A 14,243-nucleotide genomic window follows, 5' to 3' on the forward strand; every position below is an offset into this window, starting at 1 on the left:
CACTGGATGTGTCAATGATTTCATGGGTATGACACCAAAGACACAAACAACAAAAGAAAAAATAGACAAATTGGACTTCCTGAAAATTAGAAAATTTTGTGCATCAACAGACTATATCAACAGAATAAAAATGCAACCTACATAATGGGAAAAAATACTTGCAAGCCATATATTTGATATGGGATTAACATCCAGAATATATAAGGAACTCCTAAATACAAACAACAACAACAAAAACCTAATTTTAAAATGGGCAAAGAACTTGAATAGATATTTTTTCAAATAAAATATACAAATGGCCAATAAGCACATGAAAAGATGCTCAACATCTCTAATCATTAGGAAAATGCAAATCAAAGCTATAATGAGAATACTACCTCCTACCCATTAGGATGGCAACTATGAAAAAAGAAAAGAACAAATGTTGGTGAGAATGTAGAGAAATCTTTGTACACTGTTAGTGAGAATGTAAAATGGTACAGCTGCTATGGAAATTAGTATGGCAGTTCCTCAAAAAATTAAAAATAGAATTACCATATGATCCAGCAATTCCACATCTGGATACATACCCAAAAGAATTGAAAGCAGAGCCTCAAAGAGATATTTAAACATGCTTGTTCGTAGCAGCATTATTCACAATAACTAAAAGGTTAAAGCACAAATGGGACCTAATTAAACTTAAAAGCTTTTGCACAGCAAAGGAAACCATAAACAAAATGAAAAGACAACCCTCAGAACGGGAGAAAATATGTGCAAAGAGACTGACAAGGGATTAATCTCCAAAATATACAAACAGCTCATGCAGCTCAATATCAAGAAAACAAAAAACCCAATCAAAAAATGGGCAGAAGATCTAAATAGACATTTCTCCAAAGAAGACATACAGATGGCCATGAGGCATATGAAAAGATGCTCAACATCACTAATTATCAGAGAAATGCAGATCAAAAGTACAATAAAGTACCACCTCATACCAGTCAGAATGGCCATCATCAAAAAATCTAGAAACAATAAATGCTAGAGAGGGTGGGGAGAAAAGCGAACCCTCCTACACTGTTAGTGAGAATGTAAATTGGTACAGCCACTATGGAGAACAGCATGGAGGTTCCTTAAAAAACTAAAAATAGAGCTACCATATGATCCAACAATCCCACTCCTGGGCATATACCTGGACAAAACTATAATTCAAAAAGATACATGCACCCTTATGTTCATGGCAACACTATTCACAATAGCCCAAACATGGAAACAACCTAAATGTCCATCAACAGATAAATGGATAAAGAAGATGTGGAACATATACACAATGGAATATTACTCAGCCATAAAAAAGAATGAAATAATGCCATTTGAAGCAACATGGCTAGACTTAGAGATCGTCATACTAAATGAAATAATTCAGATAGAGAAAGACAAATATCATATGATATTGCTTATATGTGGAATCGAAAAAAAATGGTACAAATGAATCTATTTACAAAACAGAAATAGAAATGTAGAAAACAAACTTATGGTTACCAAGGGAGAAAGCAGGTAAGCGAGAAATCTCCCAATGAAATGGGAGCTTGGGATTGACATACACACACTAGTATATATAAAATAGATAACTAATAAGAACCTACTGTAAAGCACAGGGAACTCTACTCAATACTCTGTAATGATCTATATGGGAATAGAATCTAAAAAAGAGTAGATATATGTATATGTATAACTAATTCACTTTGCTATACAGCAGAAATGAACATAACATTGTAAATCAACTAACCTCCAATAAAAATTAATTTTAAAAAAGTGAAAGCAACCTGTGTCCATCACTGAAAAAAGTCAATAAGCAAAATGTAAGGTATGCAATGGAATATTATTCAGCCTTAAAAAGAAATTCTGATATGTGCTACAACATGGATAAACCTTGAGGACATTGTGTTAAGTGAAATAAGCCAGTCACAAAAAGACACATACTGTATGATTCCACTTATATGAGGTACTTAGAGTAATCAAAGTCATAGAGACAGGAAGTAGAATGGTGGTTGCCAGGGGCTAGGGGGAGAGGAGAATGGGGAGTTATTGTTTAAGTACAGAATTTTAATTACAAGATGAAAAGAGTAATGGAGATAGATGGTGGTGATGGTTGCAGTATGCTAATGTGTTTAATACCACTGAACTGTACACTTGAAAACGATTGAGGCACTTTCTTTTATCTTTCCAAATGGCTTTTAAAATTTTATTGGGGTATAGTTGCTTCACAATGTTGCGCTAGTTTCTGCAGTACAGAGACGTGAATAAGCCATATGTATACACATATCCCCTCCTTTCTGGACTTCCCTGCCATCTAGGTCACCACAGAGCACCGAGTAGAGTTCCCCACGCTATACAGCAGGCTCTCACTAGTTATCTACTCCACACATAGCAGTGTATACATGTCAGTTCCAATCTCCCAATTCATCCCATCCCCCCCTTTCCCCCCTTGGTGTCCATCGACATGAACAGATAAAGAAGATGTGATATATATACACAATGGAATACTACTCAGCCATTAAAAGGAACGAAATTGGGTTATTTGTAGAGAGGTGGACGGACCCAGAGACTGTCATACAGAGTGAAGTAAGTCAGAAAGAGAAAAACAAATATAGTATATTAACATATACATGTAGAATCTAGAAAAATGGTACAGATGAACCTATTTGCAAAGTAGAAATAGAGACACAGACGTAGAGAGCAAATTTTACGTTATGTGTATTTTACCACAATAAAAAAAAATTAAGAATGAAAGAGGAGAAAAAAACATGTCATATTAGATTGTAGTCCAATTTCAAGCTGAAGAATGTAAATCATTTTCCAAGATACTTTTTGTGCCCTGCATGGAGACTTAAGTTTAGAGGATTTGTGGACACAAATCAGAGGCTCAAAGCAGTAGTCTGGGCAGGATGTGTGTGTTCTGCATCCATCATTGCTAAGATGAGTTTCCCAGGCTGATTTACCTGCTCTGATTCTCTTAAAATATTGGCATTTAAATTGTGTAAGGTGGACCTCCAACCAAGACTGCAGGCAACCACAATACTGAATGTTTAAGCAAGGTCTAAAGTAGATCATTCACTTGCCTATTTCCTAGGGGGACTTTAATAAAGAAGCTTTCCCTCTGAGTTTAAAATCATGCCATTTTGGGGCTTCCCTAGTGGCACAGTGGTTGAGAGTCTGCCTGCCGATGCAGGGGACACGGGTTTGTGCCCCGGTCTGGGAAGATCCCACATGCCGCGGAGTGGCTGGGCCCATGAGCCATGGACGCTGAGCCTGCGCGTCCGGAGCCTGTGCTCGGCAACGGGAGAGGCCACAACAGTGAGAGGCCCGCGTACTGCAAAAAATAAAAAATAAATAAAATAAATAATAATAAATAAAATCATGCCATTTTGAAAGCTGGGTAAACTTTCTAGCTCTAACCTCTAGATGGCATCAAATATGACCCCAGACACTAAACGAGTGGTTTCCTTAATGCCTGATTGGTTATATTTGTCAGATTGTTCTTCTACTACACAGAAATTAAGACCAAAGGGGAAAGGGTAGTTTTATTTCCTGTGGCCTTCTCTTCACCAGATGGAGGAAAAGGGAGATCGTTAATTAAGAGGGAAAATGAAGAAAAGAGGAAGCAATTACATCTTGTAATCCTCCAGTGCATGTGTAGCCAAATGTAGCTCCTCAGAGAAATTCACTCAGTGGCTCTCACATCAGGCCAAACAACTGGCTTCATGCCAGAAAAGAGAAAGCAAATGCTCAAATGCTGTGGAACATTCAGGAAGATTACTCACTGGAGTATACCCTGTCCATTCCCACAGACATAGGCAAACATGGCTCTCAACCTTGAACCTTTTCTTTGGCTGTACTAAGTTATGGGTTTCTCAAGGGAGAAGCTGCTAGTCATGTGTGAAGTTTGTGTTCCTTCATCAAAAGTGTCACTGCTCTGCACCTGAGAGTGTATTACTTCTGCTGCATCTGCCTTAGAGCTCTGCTCAGCCCTCTTTGTTACTGAGGCATCAGCTTGGAGCATGACTCCGACACACAAACTACCCACACCCAAACATACTCTCGGTGCATAGAATGCTTCTTGGAAAAAGCACCTCAGCCTGGCAGATGGACGCATGTGTCCTGAGATGAATGAGCTATGTAGACCAAAGCTGTCATCAAAATTCCCCAAACTATAATACCAGTCGTTAATGTCTAAAACTACACGGAAATATGTGTGGCTGAAGCCCAGAAGAAATAAAAATCAATACACCTTCTTGTTATGTTTCTTGGAACAGCAGTCCAGGAAGTAAAGAAGTACAGTGTGGACCTAGATATATTTTTGCACATTCTTACAGATGCATGATATTAAAGACAGTTATTAAATAAAAGAAATATGCTTGAGGACATTTGTTGAGGAATAAGGCTAAAGAACTTCCTGAACATTCAACAGATGCATGAAAGTACTGTTTACATACAGCCAGATTGCTGTATCCATACTGCAGTGCAGCGCCGTGCCGACCTTGGTGGCATACAGCTGAACAGGAATTTACAGGCTGGTAGCAAAGGCATGTAATAAAACATGCAAATTAAGAGTGACAAAAGTTATAATAGAAAAAATAGAGGGCTGTGGCATTAGGGGGCCTACACTAACATAAAGGGTCTTTCTGAAAATAAGTGATGAGATCCAAATAATTTTAACTTAAGCTTCCTGTGAGAGCTGCTTTTTGAAGTTTTGGTATGAATGGAAGGGCGTTAAAGTATCATCTCTCCATCTTTCTGTATCAGATAAAAGTCAGAGCCAAATGAGGCAAACAGACAGAAAGGTGGAGATGCTGCCATTGCTTTGAGAGCTGCTACTGCCTGGAGGGAGCTGACAATAGAGAAATTATTAGTCCCAACCCTTAACCAGAGGACACTCGACGGTGTCTTCTTTGCTCACATTTTCATGCAAACCCCACTCTACAGTATTAGCTTGCTCATCTGCCCAAAGGACTGGGATTTCAAGCCATTTTGGATAAGTACATATGGAACTAGAAAGCATTAACTCGTATATATTTCAATATCACTTTATCTTATATTAATGGAATCAACATATTAAGTTGTGCTATCCTACATACAACAGTTATAATAGGGAAGTTATCCATTCCTTCTGGAAATTATTGCTGTTGCATGGACCCTATCAATTAAAAAGGAAAACCAGGGGTTAAATTCAATGGCTATGAGAGGGTAAAGTTAACTCTGATTAGTAGAAATAAAATGACTTAATTTGAAAGTACACAGGTCAGTGAGACCTTATCAAAGAGACACAAACTAGGGAGAAACCACAGACGGAACTGTAGAAAATGTCTCATTCTTGTGACCATGGAATTAAGGGAAGTCAATGTCAGTTCAAGTGGAGGAGAAGCTCCAAAGAGCTCCAAAGAGGTGAGCTCCTGCTCCGTTAAAGGTAGCCTCAGAAAGCAGCATGCTTCCTTCACCATGCTGGTGAAAGTATTATAATGAAAAAATTATAAACATCTAAAACAAATAGTAATTACAACCAGAGTAACATAATTTCTGGTTTTCTGCATCTTGCGGGAAGATCCAAGAAGGAACGTGAGAAGGAATTTTGTGATAAAAAAATGAGATCAGCAAGGAAAAGAATTTGAGTTCCATATTCCAGAGCTCCTGGACTGTCAGTATGGATAATAAATCACGTAGTTTCATGAGGTCTGGCCCACTCCCCTCCCGAACAGTATAGCTGCTAGGAAGGAACCTTGGAAGAATAGGAGGTGACAGAAAACTCATTTCCTGGTAACTTGTAAACTTTACTTTAGGATGGGAGCAATCCTAGCACGGACTGCTGCTCGGCTGGTTCTCCCTCCCCCTGTTACTGTCAGCTGCTACTCCTACAAGGGCAGCTTGCTCTCACCAAGCACTTGCTATGCGTCAGACAGACATAGGTTTTATCATTTCCATTTTCAGATGAGGAAAGTGAGATTAAGTAACTCAACCAAAGCTACGAAAAGCACTAGGTGGAAGGGCAGTATTGAGATCCAAGCCTGCTGGCCATGAAGCCCATGTTCCCAAACTCTGGACTACAAACTATGAGACCTTCATGTCTTAAAAGACCTATACTGCTGACCTCCAAAGTATGGGGCAAGGCGATCCACTATTTTGAGAAAATGAAATATTAGAACTTCTTTAGAAAATATCAGAACATCTTTTTCTATTCATTTTCAGTCAAAAAATAAGAAATTGTTATGCCAATATTTAGTATACTGGTTGAGCCCAGTGCATGAGTCAGCTTGTTTGCTGGGCACTCAAATACAGCATGGAGTATTCTGGAGGAAGAAAGGGGTTCACTCACTTAGCGGTTCACAATGGAACCTTCCCTTGTTCTTTTATATCAATCTATTGCAGCATGTTGCAGTTTACTGTACCTAGGTAGATACAGGTGATGTTTTAACAATGAATAAAAAGTAAATGGTTTTTTAAAAATTTGCTTAGGAGAGCATTTGAAAACTAGTTATTTGCAAATGTGTGTGTAGTTATATGTTTCTGTTGCAAAAGACATAATTTGTGTGTCTAGCAATCACCTTTCTGATCACTTCAACACTCTCTGCCCCACCTCTCTCCTGTCCAGTCCCTGTGTGGTGCATAGACTCTGGCGTCCTGCAGTTGACAGCACCCAACTGTTTGGGATGCTTCTGTCTTGCCTCCCACCCCAGGTTTTTTCCTGTTGACTTGGAGGGGTGAAAGGCCACAGGACCTGGCTGAGCACCCACACAAGCACAATCCAAAGTGAATTTTTGAACCCACACAAGTGCAATCCAAAGTGAATTTATGGAGGATGGGAGCAAGACAATACATTTTTGCCATTCCTTCCCCTGGAGGGACTGTCCTGAGAAGCAGTCATTTATATAGCCTTTGTGAAGACCATCTCTCAAAATCGAAAATCAGTCATGCTCTGTGGACAACTCAATAATACGTCCTTGACAGGCTCTCCCTTTCCATGTCCCTCCCTCCTGCTCCCTAGGATTGTACAGTTCTAAATAAAACCCAAGTTCTGCTTTCTGGAAAACCCAGGCTAAGGCAGGATGTCCCCTCTAAAATCTCCCTTATCTGTACCAAGAAAAAAATGGAAACAAAATATTATAACCAGTTTCAACATCCACAAAGTAATATATTAGTTGGCTTTAATCTCATTTGTTAAAATACAAAAATGCACCACCTTCCAAGGAGTATGCAAGAGCAGCTGATTAAATCAGGAATGATAGGAATTTTTTTGCAGAATTTAAACAATAGCAATAAAAACGCTTTTGTATAAAGGGTGGATGATTGACAAATGCATATCATAATTAAGGGCAGCTAATGATATACTTCTTCCATAAGGACCCAAGTATATTTGTGAGGCATCTTTTTCAGCTAAGAACTTAGAAACAGATCTTTGTATAGCTGAATCACAAAGTGTAGGCCATGATTCAAACCAAAAATAATGAAGTATATTCAACCATATTTATGAAAACAAAAAATTTTTGTATTGTTAATAAAACTTTAAAATTAATTTTTAAATATTTCATCTTTAGCTTTTTATTTTCTATTTTATGGACATTTTATGATTCCTACACATACAATTTTAAATCAGTAAATAAACATATATTGGGATGAATCCTCAAAATTATTCTATTAATGGGATGTGTGTTCAGAAAGTGTTTGGAGACCACTGACACAGATTGCTTGAACTTGATTCCTAATTCAGCCTCTTACAACTTGTGTGACCTGGGACAAATTACTTAATCTTTCTGAATTTGCCATTTGTAAACTGAGAATGATAATAATATTCACCTTGTAAAATTGCCATGAGGATTGTTGGTAAAAGGCTAAGAAATGCACCTGACACATAGCTAGGAACGCACAAATGTTTATTATTATTATTAACACGATGCTAATGCAAGCGCAGTATCTTCTTTACTTGCCCGACAGAAAGACCACTAGCCAACACAGGCAAAGTATCGTATAACCAGGTGCTTTCAAAGGCTGGGGTAGGCGTTCCTGAAAGTAAAAATCCCCCTAGAAAAGGTAAAGAGCCTTTCAGAGAAGAAAGTCTTCAGGTTTAAAAGAGTTTTACAAATCTGGTCCAAGCCATTTACAGTCTGCCCTCCGTATCCACAGGTTCAGCACCCGAGGATTCAACCAAAGAAGGATCAAAAATTCTGGGAACACTTAAGAAAATCTGAGAAAATCGGACTGCAGTTGGGTGAATCCGCGGATGCTGAACCCGCGGATAGGGAGGATGGACTTACTACACTGTTTTACATAAGAGACTTGAGCGGCTGCGGATTGGGTATCCGCGGGGAGTCCTGGAACAAGTCTCCCGTGGATACCGAGGCAAGACTGTATTTTACAAATAAGAAAACTGTGGATCAAAGGGGTGGATTCATTTTCCAGGCGAATGAATGGTAGAGCCACTTCTGTCTTAATTCTGCACACACAAAGATCTTCACACAATAGATAAGGCTCTGGCTTTACTGCAGTCAAAAATGTCTACACCTGCACCTTTCCGTCCCTGAAGTCTGCCAATCACAGTGGTGAAAAAAATGATATTTGTAAAATGGGAATGATAATAATATTTACCTTGTAAAACATAACACAACTTAAGGATGACAGCTCTGAAGAATGACAGTGAACTTTCAAATATGGCAATCCAAGAAGCAGTTCTGTGAGTCGAACCAGAAACCATTTTCTCCCAGGACATTAAGTAGGTTATGGTAAGTTTACAACCCCTAACACTCCCTAACCCCCTTTCTGCCTTATTTTTCCTCCATTGCAGTTATCAATATCTTAACGTGTTCTGTGTGTTGCTGATTTACCTTGTTTAGTGACTGTCTATTTATCGACAGTGAAAGCTCCAGAAGGGCAGGGGCTTTTGTCTGTTTCCCCTGTGCAAATATTTACTGAGTGAATGGATATGACCTTTTGAGTCATTCCTGCCACTTTGCCTGTTAACCCTTGGCTTCTATGAATACACAGTAGCACCGATTTCCTAAATTAAATTTCACAGAAGCCTCCTAGACATCTGACCACATAGAATTGGTTCTTCCAATAAATATCTGATTTCAATGATTTGATTAAAATGTACTATTACAGTACATGCGAGCTAAAGCCTACTAATTCTACTAATGGCAGGTAAAATATCATTTCCTAAGGAAAATCATCTCTAACCCCTGAGACAAGGCACTTCTCATATTAATGACTTCTATTGTACACTTTACTTTTTGTCTTGTTGCATTTACCACAACTGTAATTAAATCACTATATATGTCACTTATTTGTTCAATGACTATCTTCTCTGCTAAACTGTAAATTCCGTGAAAACAGGGACCATCATGTCCATCACTGTATTTCCAAGACCTAGCAGAACCTAGCAAATAGTAAACACTCAATAAACACACACCAAATGAATGAACAAGCAGAAATTTAATAAGTATTCCATCTTGAACTGATTCTGGAAAAAAAAAAAAAAGGATTTAACAGCACATGATACAAGCTATAAATTTGGTCCTTGAAGTCATTTAAGCAAACTCTAGAGAGCTGAGTAACTATTCCTTCAAATGAAGCCAGTTCCTAGTATTTTTCATCTAAAGCTGATGATATACAGTTGCTTCTAGGAAGATATTTTCAGTTATTTCTTTTATATTCCCCAAATCAATATTGCAGGCTCAATAAGGAAAACTTCAATCTCCCAGCAATTTTGCCTTTGACCCCAAGTGAATTGTACTGTCCAGGTTCCTGGTTTCCTTCCAAAATCTGTATCTGGTTTTAAGATAAATTTTCCCAAATAAGCCATAAACATGATTTTGATGACTGAAGAATATTTTCATTTTAGATGAATAAACCAGAGGCAATTCAGACTTTTAAAATTTGTGACCTATGTAATTTGTGACCTATGTACCTACACATACTTGCTTTCATTTCCAAGTTTCCATCACTGTGAGCTCTTAGAGTGAAATAATATCCTTTTTTCTCTTGAGGGTTTTTCCTGGTTCCTAGGAGAATAAAATAGAAGCAAATTAAACCAAGTTTCTTTCATGTTAAAGAGATATATAAGAGCAAGTAAAACCCCCTACCCACACACATATAAACAATTCCCTGCCAAAATAATATTGTGTTCATCTTACAATATCCTTAGAGTTTAAGAATTCACAGAAGATTTAACATAATGGCAGTCAGTACTTGGAACTAGACAGACTGGAAAGAAGGAACGATCCTCTTTAGTCCTGGCAATTCACAAACTTACCTGAGAATTTCAGAAAGAAAGCGATATAGTAGAATAATGTACTTACAGTGAGTGAAGAAAAAAACCGTGTTTCAGTCTAATTTAATAATTTTGTATTCACTTCATACCGTATGCTAGGTTTAAAAGACTTAAGAGTTTCATACTAGAACAGAAAGGGCTTTCTGCTGGGATAGCGGTGGTTTGAATATGAGCCACATACTTTCCATTTTAAGCAGAACTACTTTATTCTTTGACTAATAGATATGGGGCAGTGGGGAGAGAAATAAGATTTTTTTTTCCCACAAACAAGAAAAGTAGAAAAGAGAAAGAGAGCTTGAGAGGACAGTCTTCTTATTGGCAAAACGTGTATAATCTAGACCTTTCAACCCCAAAATGAGGGAAACATGAAAGCTTAGTACATCCCAACTTACTGAAAGGAGATAATTTAGAACATGATATAAGAAGTTGACTAGAGCAGTGGCTTTCTGCTTTGCTACACAATGAAACTATTCCAAGAACTCTAAAAAAGCACTGATGCCTGGGACCCACCCTTAGAGATTCTGATATAATTAATCTGGGTGTGGCATGGGCATCTGAATTTTTCAGAGCTCCCCAGGTGATCTAAAATGCAACTAAAATTGAAAACCACCGTGCTAAAGGAATTATTGGGATCCAAGAGTTCACAAGCCAAAGAACTCATTAATACCAACGAGTCAGAGAAAACAAGAAAGATGTGAAGATGAAAGTAAATCTGGTTCTGTCCTTGGGACCCGTCGGGCAAAGATGGCTAGCTTGGTGTATCTGAAAGATGGTGTGACCAGGAATTTCCGTTAAGGATCTAGGACCCTCTAGGAGGCCTGGCCTCCTTTTTGGGTCCGAGGTTTACTTAGGAAAGACAAAGCCCGAGCTGGTTAGTAATAAGTAAAGCAACCATATGAAGGTTTCCATGGTGGAAGGCAATGAGACATCTCCAGCTTGTTTTAAAGGACTGGTCCAGGCATAGAGATCTCTCTGAAATCAGAGTGAGAGGTGGAGGTTGACTTTTTTTTAATAACGATCTCTTTAGCAGTTAGCCTTTCTTGATGACATCCATGACAAATAACACATCCAGATCTTTCTACCTATTTCAGATTTTCTAGAGCAGTAAGTAATATCTCTCTTTTGTAGATCCCAAGTTGTCTAACTTTTTCATTATATGTATACATGGAGTAACAAACAAGGAATGTGGGTACCTCCTGGGGGGGATAATAAAATGCTAAAGGAAATAAGACATGAGTAATTAGAGGCGAAGTCCTAAAACAAAGAACTGGAAAGTTAGAAAAAACAAGAAGAAAGGGTAGTCTGTCATGCTCTTATGCCTTAAAATAACTGTCAAATTCCTAACACTAGCAAAAGCCAAAGTGTTTCTGTACACTATGTAAAGTATGCCATTCTACATTAACATTATGCCTCTATAATCTTCTCAATATCAATGGCCCTCTCTCCAGAAGCCAAAATGTGAATATTTTGTGAATGTTTGTGAACAACCTCCTGAATAAACCAGACATCCTAAGGACTATCCTATAATGAGGTGATCAAAGTGAGTAGTATTTTGACCCATAACGGAAGTAAGGCAGGATGGGGAAGTTTTTAATTGACTCTACTAGGCTTCAAGTTACATAGATATACTTCATGTACTCAAACACGAACAGTACATGATTGGGCACAGCCAGGTGTATGTTATCTGTTGCCACAATAGTAATGGGTAACAAACCAAAAAACCTCAGTGGCATTTAACAATAAATGTTTATTGCTCACATGTCTGGAGTGGTTGACTAGATGGCTAGAAGCCTCTGCCTATCTTGCCTGGGCTCACTCATATATCAGTGTTGGTTGGCTGTGAGCTAATCTAGAATAGCCTCAGCTGGGACATCTGGATCTTCAGCTCTGATCACATCTCTGATCCTTTCCTTGTGTCTCCAGAAGATAGTTGGGCATATTCTCATAAACAAGACAGAGGGGCAAGAGTGTACATGCATTTTTCAAGCTTCTGATTGTATCATGTTTACTAAACTCCTATCAGCTAAAACAATAGTCCAATAAACATGGCCCAGGCCAGTATCAAAATAGGTATACACTAGAAAGTTACACAGCAAAGCACATGGATATGGGGGCACAGGGGGTAAAGAATTGGAGCAAATTGGCAATCTACCACATCAGATTACCCAGTATTATTTTAGTACTATTCTAGGCACTGTAGGAGGTCCAAAATTGATATAGTGCCCCATATTTTAAAGGTCTTAAAGAAATGTTTTTTTTCAAAATGTGGGCCATGACCCCTTAGTGGGTCATTAAATCAACTTAGTGGATTATGATCAGCATTTTTAATGGGATGGAGTGTAATGCAATGGCAAATAGAATAGAATAGAATAGGATAGGATAGGATAGAAAGTGTCAGAGTCTGCCACCCATAAGGTAAGTATTGTTTCATAAAACCTTTGACTGAAGTGTGTGCATGTACACACAAATGTTAGTTCCAATGAAAAATATATATCTTACTGTAGATTTCAGACAGAAATTTGAAAGTCACTGTTTTAAAGCATACTGAACCAAAGTAAAATTCTGATTTTGCATGTTCTTCATCTTTTATCTTTACTGCCATCAGTGGGAACCAATGAATGATGAACTCTCAGCAAAAGAGTAAAACCTAGATCTTCACTAAGCAGTGTCCCGTGAGCAAGAAGCCATTTGGTGGAGCGGGGAAAGTTCACCTTGCTGGTATAAGTCATGGTCTCAGACCTCAAAGAAGCTTACATATTGCTCTTAATAGCCCAATCTAATACATAGGAAAATATTCTACAACATCACTAAGTTGAACGTGTTACAATCAGGTGATAATTGAATGATGAGTTTGAAAAAAATATTAAGATAAAATAACTCCCAAATACATAATGATAACCCTCCCAGGAGTTTTTGTTTTATGTTTTTTTGGTGTTTTGTTTTTTGTTGTGAGCTTCTACTTTGTACTTAGAACTTAAGAGCAACACTGCAAAGTGGATATTATGGTTATCATCTCTTAGCTATGTGACTTGGAGTAAAACCAAGCAGGTCCCTTAGGGACCCTCTCTAGTATACAAACCCTCACCCTTTGTCCCCCATCTCTTGAAATAAAAAGGCTCTGCTTCAAGCCTCCCCTGAGTCTCAGAAGGCTGGCTCAAGAGTTAACGATTAGGAAAATGTGAACATGTAGTAACAAAACTAGCTATTGGGCCAGAAACTGGTAACAATTTAAACAATATATCAGCCATATAGCAGAGTCACAGGACCTTTAGCTCCTCCTTGAAGCACATAGATAATAATGTCTAATGCACATTCCTAAGTTGTTTTTATAGAAACCAGACTCCTACCAGCTAGCAACTGCTGATCACAGCATGTAGTCTCCAAGCCAGTTGGGACCAGAAGGCTGATGATGTTGATTTCTGAAACATCACCCTGTTACCTCACCACCAACCCATCAGAAGAAAGTCCATAGGTTGATCAGACACCCTGTAACCCCCACCCCTAATGTTGCCTTTAAAAACCCTTTCCTGAAAGCCATAGGGAGTTCTGGTCCTTTGAGCGCTAGCTGCCCATTTTCCTTGCTTGACACCTGCAGTAAACACTGTACTTTCCTTCATCACAAGCCAGTGTCAGTAGATTGGCTTTGCTGTGTGTCAGGCAAGCAGACCCAAATTCCAGTTTGGTTACAGGAGCATATTATTTAATCCCTCAAATCCCCATTTCCTTATCTGTAAAAATGGTACCATAATATCCACTTCATAGAATTCCTAAGAGCTTGGCACCAAGTAGGATCTCAAAGCAAAAACTAGTTTGCCCTTTATTTATCTTTGTAACTCCCATGGCACCTAGCAGGATACCTAGCACATAGTAGGTGCTCAGCTAGTCCGTTTATAAAAAATGGATTATACTCTCTAGAGCCAGGAATATTTCCTTTGGACCACCTGGCCCT

The sequence above is a fragment of the Phocoena phocoena genome, chromosome 17, assembly GCF_963924675.1.
Source record: "Phocoena phocoena chromosome 17, mPhoPho1.1, whole genome shotgun sequence".
In the NCBI taxonomy this organism is placed as follows: domain Eukaryota; kingdom Metazoa; phylum Chordata; class Mammalia; order Artiodactyla; family Phocoenidae; genus Phocoena; species Phocoena phocoena.